This window comes from Notechis scutatus, chromosome 2 (assembly GCF_049901735.1).
Source record: "Notechis scutatus isolate UNSWTSFEM ecotype Mainland chromosome 2, rNotScu1.2, whole genome shotgun sequence".
Classification (NCBI taxonomy): Eukaryota; Metazoa; Chordata; class Lepidosauria; order Squamata; family Elapidae; genus Notechis; species Notechis scutatus.
Genome location: NC_142010.1, coordinates 194785870 through 194799195, shown reverse-complemented (window position 1 = coordinate 194799195; position 13326 = coordinate 194785870). Strand labels below are relative to the sequence as shown.

Here is a 13326-nt window from a genome sequence, read left to right as displayed (position 1 = left end):
CTGGTTATATTACACTAATAACTAGAGCATACAAAACATTTGCTAGACCAATACTCGAATACAGCTCATCAGTCTGGAACTCACATTACGTATCTGATATTAACACAGTTGAGAAAGTCCAGAAATATTTCACAAGAAGAGTTCTCCACTTCTCTACTCGTTGCAGAATACCTTATGCCACCAGACTCGAAATTCTAGACCTAGAAAACCTAGAACTATGCCTCCTTCGGTCCGATCTAAGTATAGTATATAAAATCATACATTACAATGCCCTACCTGTCAATGAATACGTCAGCTTCAACCATAACAACACTAGAGCAAATAATACATACAAACGCAAGGTTAATCACACCAAACTTGATTGGAGGAAATACACCTTTAGCAACAGAGTGGTCAATGTCTGGAATACTCTACCTGACTCTGTGGTTTTTTTCCCCAAACCCCCAAAACTTTAACCTTAGACTGTCTACTATTGACCTCACCCCTTTCCTAAGAGGTCTGTAGGGGGCGTGCATAAGCGCACCAACATGCCTACCGTCCCTGTCCTATTGTTTCTTTTATATATTTTTTATTTTTCTTATATGTATCCATGTATTCATAACTATGTTTTTACTTATACCTATTATCTTGTAAGCAATTGACAAATAAATAAAATAAAATAAAATAAAATAAAATAATAAAATAAAATAAAATAAAATAAAATAAAATAAAATAAAATAAAATAATAAAATAAAATAAAATAAAATAAAATAAAATAAAATAAAATAATAAAATAAAATAAAATAAAATAAAATAAAATAAAATAAAATAAAATAATAAAATAAAATAAAATAAAATAATAAAATAAAATAATAAAATAAAATAAAATAAAATAAAATAAAATAAAATAAAATAAATAAATAAATATCACTGTTTGCAGTTCCAGTTGCTGTCATGAACTAAATCTCTGAACTTCCTACCATTTTCCCACAGCCAAAGTCAGTAGGGAAGCCAGAAGGAAACTGAAAATCCCAGGTTGGTAGGAAGAGAGAGAAGGAATGTACAGGGCACAGAAAAGGTGCCAGCGAAGCCCAGGGAGTATGTACAACAGCATGGTGTGTGTTGGGGAGAGTGTGAAATGATAGGAGCAGTGGTGGGATTCAATTTTTTTTACTACCGGTTATGTGGGTGTGGCTTGGTGGCCATGACTTGGTGGGCGTGGCAGGGGAAGGATACTGCAAAATCTCCATTCCCTCTCCACCCCACTAATCTGATTTCCAGCTCTCTTCTCCTGTGCAGGGCAACAAAAGAGGACCCAGCCAATCTGCTGGGACTCGGGAGGCAGAGACTAGATGGGGGCGGGGCCAGTCAGAGGTTGTATTTGCTGGTTTTCCAAACTACTCAAAATTTCTGCTACCGGTTCTCCAGAACTGGGTCAGAACCTGCTGAATACCACCTCTGGGTAGGAGGGGGTACGTGAAAAGGGGCGTTGGTACTTACCTGATACGCCCTTTCTCTGTGAGCTGTGAAGAGCATCCATTGTTTGTTTGGGATGATGCTTCTGTCACTCGTTTGATAGGCTGGGCTTTAATTGAGAGGACGCTCCTCCTCCTCCACGGGACTCCTCCCTAGCGTCCCCAGTTTTGGCGAAGTCGAAGTGATGAAATATTTCTTCTCCTTCACCCTTTCTAATACTTGGCCGGAATAGCATCCCACCAGACGAATAAGGGTGGGGATGGATACTCTTCACAGCTTACAGAGAAAGGGCGTGTCAGGTAAGTACCAATGCTCCTTCTCCAGATGAGCTGTTCAGAGCATCCATTGTTTGGGACATACCAAAGCTTGGCGTGTCCTATGGGAGGGCTTCCGTCTGGTTCGGATTCCCCTTTTTCTTGGTCCCTATGGACCCTTTGTAACACTCTCCTGTCAAAGGCAGCCTCCGTAGAGGCGAAGACATCATTCTAATAGTTTCTAAATAAAAGGCGATGGCGAGGCCCATGTTGTCGCCTTGTAAATTTTCTCTATTAGAGCTTGTGGCCCATGTTGTCAACATCGCAGCGCTCCAGGTCGAATGAGCAATGATGCCCCTGGGTACAGGAAGAGATTGTGTCTCATAGGACTTGGGAATTGTGCTCTCAGCCACTTACTGGTCATTGAGGAAGGGGTCTTGCACCCAATGGTGGGTGGTTGAAAAGAAATGAAAAGAACCTTTGTTTCCTAACACACATTGTGCAGTTGAAATATATGCAGAAAGCTCGCCTTACATCTAGATTGTGGCATTGTCGTGCCAGATTTTATGTTGGTTTTAGACAAATATACAGGAGTATTAGTTCCTATGGTCTGTGGAAACCCAAATTTATCTATGGGTGAAAGATGGATCTGGACTAAGGACCACTTTGTCTGTGTGAAAAATACAGAGCTCCTGTCTAACTGACAAGGCTACTAGATCCAAGATGTAACTGGCCGATGTAATGGCAACCAAGAAAACCACCTTGTACATTAGGAATGGAGAGGCATGGTCTACATGCGCTCAAAGGGAGTTTTCTTGAGTGCAGTAAGGACCTTGTTTAGGTCCCACGTGTGATATCAATGCACTAGAGGAGGCTGTAAGATTGTAGCCCCGTGCAAGAAAATGGCATATGCGTGGGTGATGAGAGATGGACTGCAAGTCTCTCCTAGTGATGACTGATGCTAAGGCCTCCCCTTTGCCTGTTTATATGAACAAGATAATAATGAAATGTCATATAAATAACACTGCCATCTAACAGCTGTTCCCCTGAGATGGACAGCCAGAGCAATCAGAACCTTCGTAAGAACCTTGGGCAGATGACAACCCAAAGGACAGTGCAATGTATTCAAAACATTGAGTATTATAATAAAAACTAAGAGTTTTGCTATGTGAGGATCTAATCGGAATGTGGGGAATGGGCCTCCATTAAGTCAATGGAGGGTAGAAAATCGCCCTTTCTGAAGCTCAGAAGTATGGAGTTCAGTATACTCATCTTAAGCCTCCTATGAACTATGGATCAATTAAGTCATTTTAAAACTAAAATTGCCCCTGCTGATCTGGTGCCACAGGTCAGTTGCCTGGATCTCCAATAAATGAACAATAGCTGTCTCCATCATGCTCCCTTTAACAGGATCCCCAGAGAGAGGGCAAGTAATGCAAAGGTTCTGGGAAGAGGATGGAAATTCTATAGCCAGGCCTAATCTTCTGATACCTCTAACCCAGGAAACAGAGGTAGAGGCATCCCATCTGTCCGTGAAAGGCTTGAGCCTTCCACCAATAGGGGCACAGTCGTGAGGCCTATGTTGTGCCTCAGAGATCTCTATTTCATGCTCCTCAAGAGATTCTTTTGCTTTGCCCTCCCCTTCAGTATCTATCTCCAGATCAGAAACTATCTGACTGTTGGTGATTCATGCATCCAGACGGTCCCTGGAGTCTGGAGGGAAAAAGTCCTGGTAGAGGGAATGAAGAAACCCTCCAAAAAGCTAGGAAGGACTATTTTGGGGTCCATGAAAACAGAGGAACTTATTTTCTGCTTCTAGTCTCTATCAGAGATAGGTCAGGGGCACCACCAACCAAATTATCTCCATATATTGGGGAGGAAGCATGCTTCCATTAGTTGTGTGATATCTGCTTGCCAATGTCTGAGCCATAGCAGTAGACGAGGAGTAACCTGAGATGCCCTGGCTTGAGCAGATAATTTAATAGAGTTTTGTGGCATCCTTGTGTGCCCTGATATTGGAATTTGAGATAATCTCTCTCAGATGGCGGAGCAACCTGAAATGTCATATAAATGAAATGAAATGTCATAATGAAATGTCATATAAATAACACTGCCGTCTAACAGGTGTTCCCCTGAGATGGACAGCCAGATCTAGTAAAAAAAAAGGGGGAATGTGGCCGACTCCGCTCTTATGGCCCTCACATCAGATCGACATGCCCTACATGGGGACAACTCGACCTTGTATATCCTTTGACTTGAGAGCCTCTTCTGCTTCCGTTGGAATTACAGAGGAGGAGGATAATTGCCATTATTGTTTTATCTACTATCGTGGTGATGAGAAATTTAGCAGAATGAGGAAACCAAATTTAAAATTTTCTATAATATCCTGTAAGAGAGGTATACGCCACTGAAGAGACCCCTTGTTTCTGGATGAGGTCCAAGAACCTCTGTGGGACAGTTATGACTTCCTCTTACATTATTGGTTGGGAGAAGATTAAATCGTCTGACCCCCCCCCCCTCCTTACAGTAACGATTGTTGGGCCGAGGGGAATGGAATATCAAGGCAGGCAGTAGGTTTTGTTTTTTGAAACAACAGAGACTTGAAAAAAGTCTGAGGGCGAAACAGACCTGAAGGTCGGTGGTCTGGCTTAATGCCTTCAATGTCTGACATGCCCCCCCTTTTTTAGGGGATCCGTCTCTGACAGATTTTGGTCACTGTTGTGAGTAGACCCTTCCTCAACCTGTTCCATCTGGTCTCTAGTTCTCCCTCATCCTGTGCATCTTGTGAATGTGTAACTGGATTATATAATACTCCCCTGAAGGAGGTACCTGCTGGTAATGAAGGTCTATTCTGCATAGTAACTAAATCGAGTGAGAATCGAGGTCAGATTGTGGAGGCTGCCTAGCCATCAACTTCTACTGTACCTCGGCTGCAATGCCTCTTCATGCCTCTTGCCATGTCCCCCCAGGCCTTCAATTTGTCAGGGATATCCTCTGGGAGGAGGAATTCTGGTGTGGTCCCACAACTGTCTGTCAGGCAAGTAGCGCTGCTGAAGGCCTGGGTTCAACCGGTCCTTCTGAGGCTCTCCTGGAGAGATCCATTGAGAGATCCAGGGAGGGAGGCAAGGTGAAATATGGAACACTTCACAAATTTGCGTGTCATCCTTGCACAGGGGCCATGCTAATCTTCTCTGTATCATTCCAATTTTAGTATATGTGCTGCTGAAGCGAGCACTCTGGAACTGGGACCAGCCTGGCTGGGGAAGAGGACTGAGACTTCTGTTCAACCTCCCTCATGCATTTTATTTTAAATTTAAGATATGCTCATCTAACACATTTTGGTGTCTCTTGGCATCCTTTGTTGCCTTAGAGGTCTCTCTAGGACGTTTTGACCTACTTTGAGTTGGTTTATTGTCCTCTGGGGGTATTTTTGGTTGCCCTTGAAGATTCTGACCTAAAGCCCACAAGGTGAGATATCTATATCTATATATCTATATGTGTATGAGATATTAATGGACTGTTGACTGTTTCAGAGGACTGATGTAAACAGAGGCAGGGAATCCTCTTGATATTTGCTCTCCCCCACGTTTTGGTAAATTCAATTTGTTATTATGTTATTATTCATAATAATATTGATATCATTAATATTGTTATTACTGATAATATTTTTGTTATATCTGTGCACAGCTACTAACATAAATTGTTGTGCTGTTACCAAACTCATAATTAGATGACTGAATATGGAATCAAATTGTGAGGCCAAATAGAGAACACCTTTCAGGACCTGTATTGCAATTGGGTGATCCTGCTGTCACTGGCCCTCAACAGTTTCGTGCCGACACAGACACAGGCCTTGGTGCTCGCTGTTACTGTGCTGCTAGAATTCTGTGAGGGTTGCCAACTTTAAAAGGAAGCCCAATAGTCAACCTCAGAAAGAGGTCCATAATCGGCATAAATGTCCCCTGGACCCTCATGGAGATCCTTGTGAGGGAAAGTGGCCTCTCAACAGATAATGCCATGGAATTCTTATAAACAAAATGATGCCGGCGTTGTTTTTGTCATCAAGATGTAGCATCAACCATCACCTCTTAATGTGAGCCGATGCGAATCTAACTAAAATTTGAGAATTTGAGCAGGAGAACTCTGAGTCCTCTGCCTCTACCCGATCAATAGCCCTTGCTTCTTCTATATACCTTGCGGGAGTATATCTGAAACTACAGAATCTCCTGTGGAGAGATACCTGAGGATAAGGATGCTCTGTCCTGCTTAATGACCGGAGTTATAGGGAATTCCAGTCAGAAGGAGCGCTCTGTTGTTCAGAGCAGTATGCTGCACCCCCGCAGAGATACATTGGCGTATTGCTAATTCCATCCACAGTCTCATCTTTGCGGGGATCTTTTCCGATAAGTCATTATCTTGACAGAATCTGGCCACTGTTGGAGCAATGTGGCCACAGAGGCACTTCGAGTCACTTGTACTGATCTAGATGGGCTACCTGATCTTGTGCAGCTGCGCTACATCTGGATTACACAGACAAATTCAGAGGTGGTTGCAGAGGGGGATTGGAGCCGAAGTAGGTCTGGAGGAGATGAGGTTTGAGAATTTTGACATGGGTCTTGAACTACTGCCGCTTGCCATTGTGACCGCTTATTAAATTTTACTGTTAATGAGGCTGAAATGTTGGGCGGTTGGCACACCCAGGGGCCTGAAGCAGCAATGGCCAGGGAACCCTAAAACAATGCTCCCCAGTTTTGTATAATCTTATGTAAGAATATTGAATCCTTATTCCTGTTCCTATTATTATTATTGTTATTATTATTTTGTTATTAATATTAGCCAAATTTGGAACACCTCATAGGCCTAGAAAGGAGGAATGGTTGAAATAAGATGTAGGCCTGTGACAGCTTCCTGCACAGGTGGACACGAGCCTTCGTACTCGCTGTGGTGCTGCTGTTTAATTCTGTGAGGGCATAAGCCAACAGTTTCCTCCTAAATGAATAAGGGTCCAAAATAGAATAATTATATTTGAATATCTATATCTATATCTATATCTATATCTATATCTATATCTATATCTATATCTATATCTATATCTATCTATCTATGTCTATCTATCTATCTATCTATCTATCTATCTATCTATCTATCTATCTATCTATCTATCTATCTATCTATACACACATATGTATTAGGGTGATTTCCCTCGGGTTCCAGGAAGGAGACCCCTGCTTGGGGAAAGAAAAGCCTCTCACAGTTCCAGAAATAAAATGCAGATCACTACCGCATGGTTAGTGGGTCTGCAATGGCGCCAGCCATTATCTCTTTAGGCGCGTAATGAGTTAAATCGGCTCAGCAGCACTTCCATGCCTTGTGGGGAGTCGATACTGCAGAGTTTCCCCTTGAATAAAAAGGCACAGTGGGGCAGATGGGTGCTGATGCCCCCACCCCAGACGGTGTTCCCAGGGGAGACAAAAAAGCCTTGGACCCTTTTAAAATGGAGCCTCTCCCGTCGGGCGCGGGCGGCGACGATCGTAGCAGCTCGGCTTGAAAAGATCGTAATGTGAGTTGTTAGCCATGTGGCTGAGGCGTTATCACCTCTGATCGTCCTGGGGGCGAGAGATCATTATCTGAAGCTATGGTGAGCTCCCTTGGCTCGAGTTATATATTGTAGGGAGCTGCTTGACTCATTGAAACTAAAAGCCTTAAAGGAGTTGTTTAGAGTTTAAAAGCAAACCTTTTTGTTGACTCCTTTTGAAGCCTTTGCTATTCCGGCCAAGGGAAAGGAAATTAAGCTGCCTATATCCACGAAGGCTGAGCAAAAAACTGGGGACGCTAGGGAGGAGTCCGGTGGAGGAGGAGGAGCGTCCTCTCAATTAAAGCGCAGCCTATCAAACAAGCAACAGAAGCATCATCCCAAACAAACAATGGATGCTCTGAACAGCTCATCTGGAGAAGCACAGCACAGCTATAGATCAGAGAGGATGTGAGGGGATGCACAAGAGGTGCAGCAATGGTCAGGGAAGGTGCATGAAGGTGCTGTCAAAGTCATGAAATTTGAGAAATGATGCAATGTAGGTTGGGGAGATTTATGATGCTGTGAGGGGTTTGTGCAAGTGGTACAGTGTCATGAGGAGGGTGGGTGTGGGTGTGGCATATGTTGGGGAGGGCATGTTGGGATGCGGCAGGAGTTGGGAAGTGTGTGGCAGTACAGTGGGCACCAAGGAGGGTGTATGGGATTGCGTGAGTGGCTGGCTTGGTCTAACCATATAGTGTCAGATAACAAAGTCTTGCCCCACCAATTTGGGACCTTCCATGCCAGCTTTTTTATTGTCATTCTAGACAAGTTGACAGGGAAGTTTGCAAATCTCATAACCAAGGGATACTGCAACTGGTCCTAAGTGTGGACCAATTGTCAAACAGTTACAAAATGAATACCACAGGATTGGCCTATTAGTTCCCAAAGATTTAAAAGTATAATTATGCTACTCATATAACTAACTGAACTTGCTTCCAGGATACAATTAAGTTGTTATTCATATGACAAGCCCTGGTAAAAGTATTATGACTGCTGCAACACAATTATATTGAGTTCCTTTAATGGTATGTATGTTAACTCTATATTAAAGCAAGATATGAATCATAGTATATCAATTACTGCATCCTTATATCTACTTTTAAGCAAATTTTTATGCTGTCATACTTTTTTCCAATATTGAATCAATAGTTGATATTTCTACATTAACCTCAGTCAAATCTAATTGCTGATGTCATTAAAAAAAATGCCTTATATACACTAATCCTTTTACTAAGAATAGCTTCCTATTGCCAATCTCTTTTCAGCTCAATATCATCCTATATGTTATTATAAAACACTATAAAATTTTAATGAGATCACTGAGAGCATCTATTTTATTACTTACTATCCAGTCATTTCTTAGCTTTAATTGCTATGTTACAATAACAGAAAAGTAAACAACATAAATCTCAACTTTTTTAGTTAAAGTGCATTCTATATTAAATCTGTGTGGTTTGCTAGACAATGACCTTACCGCAGCAGACATTAGTTCAAGATTTCAACATTGAAAAACCCGACGGTCTGTTCAAAAATCACTTTCCCAGAAATACTTTCCCAGAAAAAGCAGAACTTGGTCAAAAGGACATACTTATAAAGATTAAAAATATTGCCAATTGTTTATTTTTTTTAAAGAAAACTCATGAATTATCATTCCAATATTACTGAACATGTAAAGTAATTTTGGGATTAATGGAAAACTGAACTGAATGCTCTCTATTTGCTTCAATCTTTGTTTATTACGATTTTTTCTACCTATTTATTACTACCATTTATTATGCCATCTGACTCCCAATGAATCTTCATTTGAGGTGGAGAACAGTATGATATAGTCTATGACTGGGAGTTAATTTGTATCTACCTTGAATAGAGGTGATTATATCCTGATCACGTTAGGCACAAGTAACCAGGAGCAGGAGTTGAGTTCAAAGCACTTCAAGTTTATTACATGCTGTATCTACACAAGAATGTGATCTACTAATGGTCAAGGCAAATTCGTGTCTGATAGGAGTCAATGGAATTCATGGGGGGACCATACTTAGGTCTCTTGTGGGAGCATACCAACTCCAAACTGGTGACATGTTTAACTCCATCTTTGGGCTCCACCTGGTCATGTCCTACACATCATTTTAAAATTTCTGTAGGAGAAGCAATTCCCATTGCTGGCTGTCATTTTCATAATAGCACACACTCTCCCCTACCAAATAGTCTATCTGTCTGTCTGTCCATCCGTCTGTCCATCCACTATCTTGTTAATTTTGAGAATTCAACAAAAGCTAAAAGAAAGCTACTGATTTTGAGTTATTTCATTTCACTATTGAGACACATATGTACAAACATTTAAAAAATGCTATATGGTGACATTTTGTGAACAGTTTGCACGAGAAGTATAATGAAACAAAGGAAGAAAAGGAACTGTGGTTCTTACAGAAAAGCAAGACAGGCCATATATACTCACAAATGTACAAGAAAATTACACAGGTCCACATATAAGTAAAATCCATATACATTTCTTCATGTTTGTGTTTGAAGGTTTTCCCTACCTCTCTTAAAACACTGTATTTCTTTCTGTCAAGTAGTTCTCATAGTCTATCTTTCAAGAATATGAACACATGCAAGTAATCTATAAATAGTTCTTCCTGAACAATATTGTTAAGTGTCTGGATATGGTACACACCAGGAGATCTGGCCCACAGCAAAAGATTTCAATGTGATTAGCACATCTCCACAGAGAATTGAGGCAGCAAAATCTATCTTAATGGAAATGATCTGCAGGGACATGCAACATAAATAATTGCTAAAAAGTTCACAGTTTAGTTCTTGCAAAGTGGCACTGAGAAAGAACAATTTTAAACATAGAGATAGCTCTTTCTACTGTTCAAGCAAAAATAAATTATTAATTTAAATGCTTTTTAACAAAAAATAAAAGGCAGGCTTGCATTCTTCCAGTTAACTATTTATGTAAACCTAAAAGTATATGTGCCATTCTGTATGTATCATAGTACCAAATTCATTTTTAGGCAATTTTGTAGGCAGTGAAATTGTAATAAATAAATAAAAATGTTCTCCAGACAAAAGATGATTTTTCCACCCCAAGTGATGATGTAATGGTTCATGAAAACAGGAAATGATGCAAGTCCTTTCCTGGATCTGGAAGTCTGTCTAGGAAATAGTGAAATGGCAGTTTCCAAGCTCTATCATCCATCATAAATATTAAGTTCAGCCCCTCAAGCTGAGTCTATCTAAGAGACACCGTCCTATGCTTTCATCCCCTATATGAGAACCACATTTATCATGTTAATGTCTTGCTCCAGCAAAGCAGGCAACTTGAATGCTTTAGAACTATGAAGCCTTAGTATCCTCCAAACAAACAATTTCAGTACGTGAATGAAATCTAGGAAAAAAAACCCCACTCCTTTAACCTCAAACTATCCACTGTTGACCTCACCCAATTCCTAAGAGGTCTGTAAGGGGCGTGCATAAATGCACAATCCCTGTTCTATTGTTCCCAATTATTCGTACCCATTTCCTGTACTCATGTTTATACTTATGCCTATTATCTTGTGATTGACAAATCAAACAAACAAACAAATAAATAAATAAATCTCTAAAGGAAAACCAAATTATTAAAAGGCAGTTTTGTTGTTTTTATGCTGTTTTTCCTCCTGTAATCCCCAAACACATATCACGCATCTTAACAAAAACAAACAGAAAAAAATGGAAGAGAATAACAAAATCAAAGAATGAAGATATTCCATGGTGAACAGCCTAAATAAGGCCTTACTTCTCACAAATAAAAATCTGATTGATTTAGTTTACAATTGTGCTGCAATTTCCATACATTTCCTGATAAACCCTCTTATTGCTTTTTAAAAAAATGAAAAATTGTATAGCAAATTTGTTTAAAAGTGGGACTGCCATTTGTCAGAACCCAGTACAGATAATCCTTGACTTACAACAGTTCATTTGGTGATCATTCAAAGTTACAAAGACACTGAAAAAAGTGATATGTGTTTTTCACACTTATGACTGTTGCAAGCATCCACTTGATTACGTGATCAAAATTCAGATGCTTGGCAACTGACTCATATTTATGATGGTTGCAGTGTCCTGGGGTTATGTGACCTACTTTTTGTGACGTTCGGAAAAGCAAATTCAATAGGGAAGCCAGGTTCATTTAACAACTGTGTTATTAACTTAAGAATTGCAGTGATTCACTTAACAACTGGCAAGAAAGATCATAAAATAGAGCAAAACGCACTTAACAAATGTGTCACAGCAACAGAAATTTAGGGATCAATTGTGGTCATAAGTCGAGGACTACCTGTATTTTTCAGCAACACTGTCCTTTAAAAAGCAATGGATAATCCATATTTCTTAGGAAAAGCATCATAAATACTGCTGAGAAGAGCTACATGCATATATATCGTATGATACAGTGAAGTAGAACTCAGAGTTCCATACCAAGGTGAGGTGATTTAGATTTTATCTTGATTTTTTAAGTAATATTCACCACCTTGGAGTCTTAGTGGACAACCAGCTAAATATGAGCCAGCAGTGTGCTGCAGCAGCCAGAAAAGCTAATGCAATCCTAAGTTGTATTAACAGAGGGATACAGTCAAGATCAAGGGAAGTACTAATACCACTCTATAAAGCCTTAGTAAGACCACACCTAGAGTACTGCATCCAGTTTTGGTCACCACATTATAAAAAAGATGTTGAGACTCTAGAAAAAGTACAGAGAAGAGCAACCAGGATGATTAGGGGACTGGAGGCTAAAACATACAATGAACAGTTGCAGAAACTGGGCTTGGCTAGTCTAGTAAAGAGAAGGACCAGGGGAGACATGATAGCAGTCTTCCAATATTTGAGGGGCTGCCACAGGGAGGAAGGGGTCAAGCTATTTTCTAAAGTGCCTGTAGGCCAGACAAGGAATAATGGATGGAAACTGAACAAGGAGAGATTTAACCTGGAAATAAGGAGAAGCTTTCTGACAGTGAAAACAATCAACCAATGGAACAGGTTGCCCTCGGAAGTTGTGGGAGCGCCATCAGTTGAGACTTTCAAGAAGATATTGGACTGCCATTTGTCAGAAATGGTGTAGGGTCTCCCACTTGGGTGGGGGGTTGGACTAGATGACCTACAAGGTCCCTTCCAATTCTGATTATCTGTTATCTGTTACCTTGATTTTTTTATTTGTTAACAGAATGCATTATTTTAATTTTTAGAAAATTAAGTTATGTTTTAAAAATCAAGAAGTCATAATGGCTTCTGGGTGGTTATGAGAGGTACCATTACTCAAATGACAAAAAAAAATGCCCAGGTGCATTATCCTTATTCTAAATATATGATTATCTCATGTTTCCAAGTAGTGCTCATAATCGCAGATTGCAAATCTCCATAATTTCAAGATGGGTTTGCCACCTAAATTTACCTGAATTTTGATTTGTCACTGTAATATCAAACATTTGTCTTTTCAATAAAGCAAATTCTAAATCTAACTTCTTTTTTTATTTGTTGCATTTTTATCATTGCCAAGTTACTTACCAATGTTGCAAGCAAAAACTTTCAGAAATACAGCTACTAGCATCCTATATCTTTCAGTAAAATTAAATTCATACAATCCACGGCCTGCTACACACACACACACACACACCACACCACACTTTTAGTGGCAAAATGAACACTTGACTGTTATTAAAATCCCCAGGGGGTTCTCTGGTGCAGTTCTTCTTTATAGACTATTATGCTTTCAGTGAATTAAACCAGAATGTGAAAGCATGCAAAATAGAGAAGGAAAGGTTTCAATAATTTCCCTGCAGCCCAACACTTCTTTACACCAAAGCCTATGGCAGTGCAAGCACATCCAAGAGCAATGAGTGAAAAACAGGGTTTTCAACTTTATTTGACCGTGACTACAGTTTAAATACTGAGAGCATTTTATGGGCATGTTTACAACTGATTGTTATGATAGGTAAACCACAAAATGAGCAGAAACGAAACAAAGCATGGAACTGAAGTCACTGACGATTAATCTAAGCCTAT

General features: G+C 40.1%; 1 protein-coding gene and 1 non-coding gene across 29 annotated transcripts in view; both read right to left on the bottom strand.

Moving 5' to 3' along the window:
* The window catches only part of PTPRD (protein tyrosine phosphatase receptor type D), a 1313296-nt gene that overhangs the window by 1238099 nt on the left and 61871 nt on the right, over positions 1 to 13326 (bottom strand). The window lies entirely within an intron of this gene.
* Positions 4838 to 4944, bottom strand: LOC113417670 (U6 spliceosomal RNA). The gene has a single exon (XR_003371659.1). It is a non-coding gene; the product is annotated as a U6 spliceosomal RNA (small nuclear RNA).